Source organism: Benincasa hispida, chromosome 9, assembly GCF_027475165.1.
Source record: "Benincasa hispida cultivar pf3 chromosome 9, pf3_genome.v1.1, whole genome shotgun sequence".
Taxonomy (NCBI): domain Eukaryota; kingdom Viridiplantae; phylum Streptophyta; class Magnoliopsida; order Cucurbitales; family Cucurbitaceae; genus Benincasa; species Benincasa hispida.
This window is the reverse complement of record NC_143486.1, coordinates 24,708,864-24,720,033: the sequence shown is the minus strand read 5'-3', so window position 1 is coordinate 24,720,033 and position 11,170 is coordinate 24,708,864.

The following is an 11,170-nucleotide window of genomic DNA, read 5'->3' as shown; positions in this document are numbered from 1 at the left end:
CTATCAGTACCTATCACTATCACTAATAAATGTGTATCAATATCTATTATTGTTTATAGACAGTTTTGCTCTATTTAAAAATATTTTCAACGGTTTTTTGTTATTGAAAACAATTACCTATGTTTTTTGTTTTGATTTAAATATTATCTGGATGTCTGTATTTTTTGTTTTGGTTTATTTTGGTCTTGTACTTTTAAAATGTTTATTGAGGTTTTTATAATTTCAATTTTGATAATTGTACTTTCAACTTTAGTTTATTTGGTCAATGAACTTTCAAAAAGTGATAATTCAATCCCTTAAAAATGAAATAAAATTCTAGTAAAGAGACTTAAAAGGTCAGTTTTTAAAAGTACAAGGATAAAAGTGAAACAAAGTTGAATGAATAAAGATCAAAATAAATATTTTAGAAGTATAAGGATCAAAATGAATCAAAGTTGAAAGTATAAGAATCAATTTAATATTTTGAAAGTACAGAGATCAAAATGAATATTTTGAAAGTATAGAGACTAAAATAAACAAAAACAAAAAAAATATAAAGAGTTGAATACAAACTTAATTTTAATGAAAGAAAATGACAATTAAGATTAAAATAAATTTTCCAAGTGAAGTTTTCATAAGCTAAAATATAATTTAAGTAAGAAAAATAGAGTCTTGCTAATATTATTACTTTGGCTTCAAAACAAAACCACGTGACACTCAAAATAATGGAAAAAAGTACAAAGAAACCAAAAACAGAAGAAAAAGAAAACCAAACAAACATTGAATAATTTGTAGCCATAGTTCAACTGCAATATCATACACACCAAAATTAATTCATGAATAACATGTGACTATTTTGTAATAATTTTATGTATTGTAATGTCTTTTCTTTTGGGACTTTCTTTTTTAATTTACTTAAATGTGTGTTCTGTCAAGTTTGTTCTTGTTTCATCACATTGAATCTTATATTTAAATATGCAGTGAAATTAAGATTATAAATTAGTTTTTTTTTCTTACAAGTTCTATAATGGTTATAGAATTTTTTTAATACAATAAAAGAGGAATATTTGAACTACAAACATCTTTGTCGTTAACACATACTATATATCGTTCAGCTAAGTCACGTTCACTTTGCCAAACAATGTTAATATTAATGGAAACAATTTTCAAACACAAATTCTTATAAAGAAATTTCAAAAGAGAGATTTTTTTATACTGTTTGATGAATCAATTTAAACTAAATTTTCAATTTTATTGACTTGAACCAGAAGTTAAAAGTTGTGTATATTAAAGAAAAAGTGTGAATATAAATTTGTGTATATGCAACTCAAGTCAAGCATAAAGTGTTAGCGTAATGTGTAACAAGTTGTAGCACAACATATAAACAACAAGATCATAACACTAGAATTAGTAACTCAATTTGGTGTAAAGTCACCTACATTCAGGGGCAGATTATCTTATGAAACGAAACTTCATACTAATGCAAAAGTTCAGCTATTACAAACACAATTCTTAGATAGTAGACACACCTAGCATTGACTCACACATAACCAATTCCTAGTTTCAACTTAAACTCTTCTTAAGTATGAGAACATCTCACTTCCGCTAATGCTCTATATACCAAGATGCTTTTTAGAAAAGTTTCTGAAAGGAAATAAACTTCGAAAATAGCAGAAAGGAAATGAATATCGAAAATCTGCACCAAATAAAGAAAGATATTTTTCATATAAAAACAACTTGACCAAATACATGATGCTTGACATTTACAGAGATATTTTATCTGCTGAAAAATATAGTCAAGCAACACTATAGTAACAAAAAAAAAAAATAATTAACTAACAAAATGCAGATTAAAGAAAAATGTATACACCTAATCACAAAACATCAAACTTAACCATAAAATCAAACAAGTAAAGATTGTCATAAGTTCAAATCTATAAATTCTACATTTGTTATATTAAAAGAAAGCAAACAAATTAAAACGTCTTTGGATAATTTCAACTTTATCTTTCATTACAACTATTTGAGTCAAAATGGTTGCACATGAAGTGGTGTATTCTTCTGTATATAGGTATGATATAGACACAGATATGGAACATCACAAACCTAATGGTAGAGATATATTTGAGCAAATGCTCACATCCTTTACCATGATACAACTATTTCAAGTCAAATTGGGTCTACAAAAAAGTGATATGTCCTTTAATGTGTGGTGTGCGATCAAAGTTATAGATATGAAACATTGCGATCAAACAATGGAAATATGTTTGAATCGACTATCACATTATTTGTCCCACTACAACTATTTAGGTCGAAGTGGTTACACGATAAAATATCATGATTTAATAATGGTAACAATATGTTTGAACGGACAATTACATTCATGCCCTTTAAATTTTTATAAATTCTTATTTTATCTTTTATCTGTCAATACTTGCAAACTATGCAACTATTTAGGTCATTCAATATAAAAGACTGTCATTAATCATATATCTTTTTAATTTTTTCTATATACCAAAATAAAATTATAAATTTTCTTGTGCATCTAAGTGTAACGAGTTAGTTTTCCTTTAAAAAGAACGATTTTGTTCGATCACAAAAATTTCCTTAACTAAATCTTGGACGATTTTTTGAACATGTGTGGTGGTGGAATCGAATTTTAAACTTCGAGGTCAATAGTACAAATTCATACCAGTTGAGCTATATTTATGTTAGCTATTGAACAGTATTAATTTTACTTTTTATTTTAAGTATAATTAATAAATGAAATTAAAAGTTTAAAGTAAACATTAATTAAAATATAAAGTTAAAAAAGATTTTTTTTCCCAATAATATCCCCAAGAAGCATATGTTAATAATTTTGATATTGTTGTGAAATTGAGGAGCACAACGGAGAGGGAGAAAATATAATATAATAATAAATAAATATAATACAATAATAAATAAAATAACTAAAATTATGAAAATTTAGTGGAAATTTGAAGTGGATTTCTCACCAATGTGTGTGATTTTAAGATCCACCAAATGTCACTATTTATAAGCAAAGTAGCAAGTAGGATGTAGTCTTACATGAACACCAAGCATGAATAACTACAAAACACATGGACAACATGAAGATTGACACATGACTTTTAGGACACTAAGCAATGAGCATCTATTTTTTTATAATATTTATAGTATTTCCCTTTAGATGCCCATATATATATAAAATATGTCTCGTTAAAACTTTATTAGAAAAGACCTAATGGAAAAACCCTAGTGAAGGAAAAAGAGTACATATTTCATATAATATATACTCTTAAAATAATACAATATATTTATTCCCCTCGTGAAAACATCACTTAAAAATCTATGAGTCGTCGCATTCCAATGTTGTACACCAATTTTTCAAAAGTTGCTGTTGGTAATACGTTTGTAAATAAATCTGCTAGGTTATCCTTTTAACAAATTTGTTGTACAGTGATGTAGCCATTTTCTTCAAGATCATGAGTGTAGAAAAGCTTCAGTGAAATATGTTTTGTTCTATCTCCTTTAATATATCCTCCTTTGATTTGGGCTATGCAAGTTGTGTTGTCTTCGTATAATATTGTTGGAAGATTTTTATTAGAAGACAAGCCACATGATTCACGAATGTGCTGAGTCATTGATCTTAGCCATGCACATTCTCGACTAGCCTTATGAATTGCAAGAATTTCAACATGATTTGAGGAAGTGGTCATTATGGTTTGTTTCACTAATCGTTATGATATAGTAGTTCCTCCACATATGAACAAATAACTTATTTGAGATCTAGCTTTGTGTGGATCAGATAAATATCCAGTATCTACATAATCAACTAGGCCAAAATTTGATTTATTTGAATAAAACAAACTCATATCAATTGTTCCTTGAAAATAACGGAGTATATGCTTAATTTCGTTCCAATATCTTTTTGTAGGAGAAGAACTATATCTAGCTAATAAATTTACTGAAAATGTAATATCTGGTCTTGTATTATTATTAAGATACACAAGTGCACTAATTGCACTAGGATATGGTACTTCAGGATCAAGAAGTTCCTCATTATCGTCTCGAGGTCGAAATATATCTTTCTTTATATCTAATGAACGGATTTCCATTGAAATATTTAATGGATGTGTTTTGTCCATATAAAACTTTTTCAAAATTTTTCCTGTATAAGTTGACTGATGGATAAAGATTCCATCAGCTAAATGCTCAATTTGCAAACCAATACAAAATTTTTTTTTCCAATCTTTCATCTCAAATTCTTTCTTAAGATATTATATTATCTTTGAAAGCTCTTCAGGAGTTCCAATTATATTAAAGTCATTAACATATAAGTTATAATAGCAAATCCTGATTATTATTTCTTTATAAAAACGCACGACATATTGGATTATTTTGATATCCTTCTTTCAATAAATATCCACTCAGACGATTATACCACATCCATCATGATTATTTCAATTCATATAGTGGTCTTTGTAACTTTATTGAATACAATTCTCAGGAGTTTGATGTATATATTTCAGATACCTTAGAGATTCTAATATAAATATCATTATCAAGAGATCTATATAAATATGTTGTGACTATATTCATAAGATGCATATCCAAACTTTCATACACAGTTAGACCAATTAAATATATTAGTGTAATTGCATCCACCACTGAAAAATATGTCTCCTCATGACCTTTAAATCTTTATAAATTCTTATTTTATCTTTATCTGCCAATACTTATAAACTATGCAACTATTTAAGCCATTCAATATAAAAGACTATGTCATTAAGCATATATCTTTTTATTTTTTTCTATATACCAAAATAAAACTATAAAATGTCACGTGCATCTAAGTGTAACGAGTTAGTTTTTCTTTAAAAATTTTTTTTTTGTTCGATCACAAAAGTTTCCTTAACTAATTCGTGGACTATTTTTTTAATATCATGTGGGGTGGTGGAATCGAACTTTAAACTTCGAAGTCAATAGTACAAGTTCATGCCAATTGAGTTATGTTCATGTTGGCTATTGGATAGTATTAATTTTACTCTCTAGGTATAATTAATAAATGAAGTTTAAAGTTTAAAGTAAATATTAATTAAAATATAAAGAAAAAAAGAATTTTTTTTCCCCAAGAAGCATTTGTTAATAATTTTGATGTTGTTTTGAAATTGAGGACTACGACGGATATAGAGAAAATATAATATAGATAAATATAATAATAAATAAATGTATATAATATAATATAATAATAAATAAAATAACTAAAATTATGAACATTTAGTGGAAATTTGAAGTAGATTTCTCACCAATGTGTGAGCTTTTAAGATCCACCAAATGCCACTATTTATAGATAAAGTGACAAGTAGGATGTAGTCTTACATGGATACCAAATATGAATAACTACAAAACACATGTACAAATATGAACATGATTTTTAGGATATTAAAGAATGGTCATCCATTTTTTATAATATTTATAATAGATCCAATGATTCGAAGAGGTAAAAAAAAGAATAACTTTATCCATTCAACATTACGTGTCAAACCATCTTTTGGGGTTTCGAATTAATACTTTTTGAATCATATTCTATTCTATTTCCCTTTTTTTCAATTTAATTAATTAGCAATTCATTCTTTATAAACTATTTAATTCATTTTCAATAGAAACATGTTCAGAGTGATTTTAAAAGTGTTATTTTTAAATATAGAAAAATAATTTAAAATATTTATAAATAATAATAAAATATAAGTAATCTATTGTTGTCTTTTGCGATCTATCACAGATAGATTATGATATTTTGTTATTATTTGTAAATATTTTTAGCAGTTTTATCATTTAAAATATTTTTTCCTTTAAAATGATAAAAAAATATGTTAACAATTTTAGAATTACTCTCAAATATAGAATATATCTTATTCGGTTTTATTTATTTATTGTACTTTCAAGTATTCAAATTTAATCTATGTATTTTCAATAAACATCAAATATCTCCCTACGATTAGTTTATTATTACTTTTTCAAAAAATATTTGGTCTCTTTTAGCCTTCCTTATTTCTAATATGAATTTCGAAAATTTCTTACTGGATCATAATTACTATGAGTTAACTTATTTTAAGAAAAATGAACTTCAAAATAACGGTAGAGATTAATTTTAAAATCTATTAAAAGTATCGATACTAAATTTAAATATTTGTGAGTAGTGAAGCTCAAAGTACAAAAGCCAACATATTATCTTTTAACTTTTTGTTTATATAAAGAAAGTCCAATTCATATCCCCAAAAGCTTGGTTTATGGTTTATATTATATTGATGCGTGACATCTATATTCTATCTAGATGGAAACTTTTACCCTTTAGGGAAAAGAATATGTATTTATTGCATTATCAAAGATGAGGTAGTTATTTTTGTTCATAGGTTGCTATCCAATGAACACATTACCCAAAAAGAAAAAAAAAACTATATAAATAATTTTCTATGAAAAAGTTAATGGAGATGGAGATGCATAGTTCTATTTTGATAATGTTGGAGATACTGATTTATGGTTAAGAAAAGGAATTTCATGGTTTTTTTATAAAGTAATTATTGTTCATTTGATTATTTATTGCTTTAGGCCTTAGAAAATATTTGATAATCAAATGGTTTATCGTTGAAAAAATAATCGTGAAATTAAATTGAGTAACTGTTTATAAATAGTTCGAATAGTCGAGATGAAAAGAATATTTCTGTGATGATAGTTGTAATAGAAATTTTAATTCTAGTATTTCAGAAAATGCGTGTTTGATAATGATTTCTTCGATTGACGATGTGTTTAAAAATAATTTATAAATTTTGGGTAAAATTTATTAGAAGTTGTTCATTAATAGCTTACATTTAAAGAAACTTAGTGATGGGATGTCGTGCATAACTTTTGATCTAAAGATGAGATAAAAAATTAAAATTTTTTTTTAAAAAAGACCAAAATGTTTATTAAAAAAAAGAACAGAAAAATAAAATAAAATAATGTTGAATGTATGGAGACCAAAATGAACTAAAGTTGAAAATACTAAGGCCAAAGTAGTATTTAAACCTAGGATTACGTGAAGGAATATATAGTTAAGAATCAAAATTTATAGGGTAACAAAATTCATATTAAGAAAGAACAACTTGATGCACCAATACTAGCTCATTATGATCTTCTAGATATTATTAAAAAAAATCTCCGAATAAACAATATAAAATTTAGAGTTACCGTCTCAATTTCGATCCACAATATAAGTTTTATATTATCATTGAACCTATATGATAACGACAATTTCAAATCGCCATCTTTTTTAGTATCATAATAGATTTCGTAACAGTTTTATAATGATAAAAGTTGATTGATGATTATGTCCTCCAAATACAGGGCATTCTATCCATAAAAATTGCCAATTTGAAGTGAAAGATTTTTCTTTTGCTAGAGTTGGAACCTTCAAATATAGGACCATTTCTCCTTCACCTCTTTATTGTTTTCATATTCTTGCATTTACAAGATATATAGATTTAGTCCCTTTAAAAATTAAAAGCATCTATTTTTTAACTTTTGCCAAAAAAGAAAATTAAAAGAAACTTTATAAAACTATATATTAATCAAAACCAAACCCAAAAGAGTCCAAGTGGACTTGTATTATTCACCAAGGAAGGGTTTCAAAGATTGCTTTATATTATTTTTCAATCATTATTGATTCATGACTTACCCATATTTAAATTTATATATATATATATATATATATATATTCACAAGTACTTTTTCTTTTTGATAGCATAAAGGAATCCCCTTTTGAGTTTAAAGATAGGACAATCACTTTCCTTCTTATTCTCTTGCTTCAAAGCTAATTTTGTTCCTAAAAAGATGATCAAGCAAATCCCTCTCTCTCCTCTCTTTTATATTTATCTCTCTCTAAAAAAATTAATCACAATGACATCAAAGTGGAGAGCATTATTAGCATAATGGGCGCCTAATATTAGCAAACAAATCAAACTATTTATATTTGTTTTATGAAAAAATTGCCTTTTTAATTTCCACATTATGAAAATTTTGTGTGTTTGGTCCTTGAATTTTTAAAATATATTTTTTAATCTCCGACTTTTTAAAGATAGACGCGTTGGTTCATGAGTTTTCACAATATACTTTTTTTAATCTTCGAACTTTTTAGAACATGTTTAAAAGACCCTTGAAGTAAAATTTTTTATTCTTTTAAATAATGATATGATATTTTAAACTATAACAAATAATTTTAAAAAACGGTCTCCTCTCTTTAAAATTAATTTTCTAATTTAAAATGTACTTCAGGGACCTCTTAAACCTACTTACAAATTAGGGATTAAAAAGGTGCATTTTAAAAATCCATTGACTAAAAAGATACGTTTTGAAAACTCGAAGTTAAATATACATATTCTTAAGAACTCAATGATTAAAAATGTATATTTTGAAATCTAAGAGACCAAATGCACCTATTTTACCAGACTCGGGAAAAAAAGGTAACTTTTCCTAGTTTCATTTTAATATCATATATCTCCAAAGAAAATTAAAACTAAGTGTCAAAAGTTGTATTTAAATAATACTAACTCATAAAAGATGTAAAGTGATAAATTAGAAAGATTATGGATCTTTAAAATTGTATTTAAAAAAAATAATTTATTATCAAAATATTTGGTTATTTAGAACTTAAGCTTTTTAGGTTAGACAGAATAAAGTTATTTTTAGAACAATATGAGATGTCAAGTGTAATATTTTAGAGGTAAGATCTTATTTTAGGCACAAGTAGGTATAAATATAAACAATGTGCACAAGTTATATTATATGACATATTTAAATTGTACCCACAAGAGAGAGACCATGGAAGATTTATTAGCTTAAAAGTTTTTGGGATTTATATTCCTCTTTTTGAAGATTAATTTAAACACTTGAAAGTTACAAAAACCATGTCTTCTATTAAAAAAATGATTGGAATATAATTGGTACTTGTGACTTATTATTCATTTCTATAATAAACAATGACAGTAATTAGCATGAACTACTTTCCTTGAGATTTGAAATTCAAATCTTCATATACTCACTTATTTACTTCTGTTAATATACTTATTGTCAAAAATACAAATTCTATGATAAACAATGGAAAAATGTTTCAGAAAGTATCTTGAAATGAAATCGTTTTCTTCTCTCTCTTTTCTTAAAAAGATATTTTGTTGATCCCTAAGTTGTGGGCTTAATAACTATTTAGTTTTTGAATTTTGAGTTTGATTTCAATTTAGTCCTTAGATATCAAAATGTCACAATTATATCTTTGAGATTTGAGTTTTATTTCAAATTTGTCCCTGGATCTTAAATCTGAATCCTTGGGACTAAACTAAAAAAAAAAAACCTCCAAATTCTAGGGACCAAAATATTTTCTTTTCCCTTTTTTTTTTTTTTCTATTTTGAGTTTAACAATGTGCGATGTGGCGGATTCAAACTTCTGACCTTTTAGTTCAAAGTTTAAGTTTTATGAGTTGATGGACAAAAATCATTTTCAAACCAAATCGAAAAGTATTTTAAGACTTTATTAGTATATATTTGAGGTTTTTTTTTTTTTTTTAGTGACAAAAAGCAAACAACTCCAAATTTGTGGCTAAGACTATTGACACTTAGAAGCCAAGCTGACCCCTCAAAATTAAAGTGCCAAAAAGAAATTCAAATGGAACTCTTCAAACACAAAAAGCCATGATTCCCATTGCCCCTTTTAATTTCAATTCAATTCAATTCAAAATTAATAAATAAAAAGTCAAGGGGTTGTTCATGGAAGGTCCATGTTAAAAGGCCAACACAACACAAACACCCATAAAATAATATAAAAAATAAAATAAAATGTAATGCTCATTTGGATGGTGATGGCATGGGCATGCTCTCATGACATAAAATCACACACCCATTAAAACTAACCAATATAATTTCCCACTTTCTTTTATAATATTATACAAAGTCAAATTCCCATTTCAAAAAACCTTTGCTTTTTCCTCCTCACTATCTTCCCTTTCTTTTTTGTTTCTTTTTGTAATTTTGGTTTCATGGTCCCTACTTCTTCTTATGTCATTGTTCATTCCATATTTCTACTATTCTTCCAATAAGCTTTTCTTACTTTAAGCCCAACTTCAAAAGATGACTAGGGTTTTAAACTATTGTGTTTGAACTCAAAATTTTATCAAAAAAACGTCCTATGATCTTACTGTTAAAACAGATTAATATCTCATCTGATTAATTGTCAAATCATAGTTTGTTACGTAACAAATTCTTCTTACCTCTTGAAAAATATTTTTGAATTATTATTTCGTATATGATTAAAATGGGATGCATAAAGATGGATACATCATTATTACTATTTGAGAATTTACCAACTTCTCGCTTAATCAAAATCAATTTCATGTTTTTTTTTTCTTTTGGAGGGGGATGAGTGGTGCTTTGACATATTCTTAATGCTAGCTATTTAAGATGCCCATCTTATCATATTAATTATTTATTGGTCCAAAATGTGTTTATCTTTGCTATCACATTCTAGCGTTGGATTGAGAATTCTAGAAATTTGTACATCTCATGTTGAGATAAAGAGGCATATCTTAGGGACAGTTGCATATCTCTTTGAATGGAAATATTTTAAAGTACTAAACTCTACTAAAAATATAAATATAATACTAGTAATTTAAATAAATAAACAACCTCTTTTCTTTCATGATATATGAAGTGGGAGAATCGAACTTTTGACTTAAGATTGATAGTACAAGCACTATGCTAGTTGAGCTATGTTCAATTTTGTATTAAAAAGAAAAAAAGAAAAGAACCCTCTTTCCACTTAAGAAAAAAAAAACCCTCTTTCCACTTACTAACATTGATAGAAATAAATATAAGCATAAGGATTAAATATAGGAAAATTTTTAAAAATAGAAAAATAAGGGAAACTATTTACATAAAATAGCAAAATTTTGATCCTCTTTTATAGAGGGCTAATAAAGGTTGATCGAAGTCTATCAGTATCTATCAGTTTTTTTTTTCTATTTCTATAAATAATTTGACATTTTTTCTATCTGTGAAAATTTCCCTTAAATATATTCATTGATATTTCTATAAGTCGGATGGTTTAACTATGATATCAAGATTTAATGAATATCTTCAATATCTCATGTAATTACCCATAAAA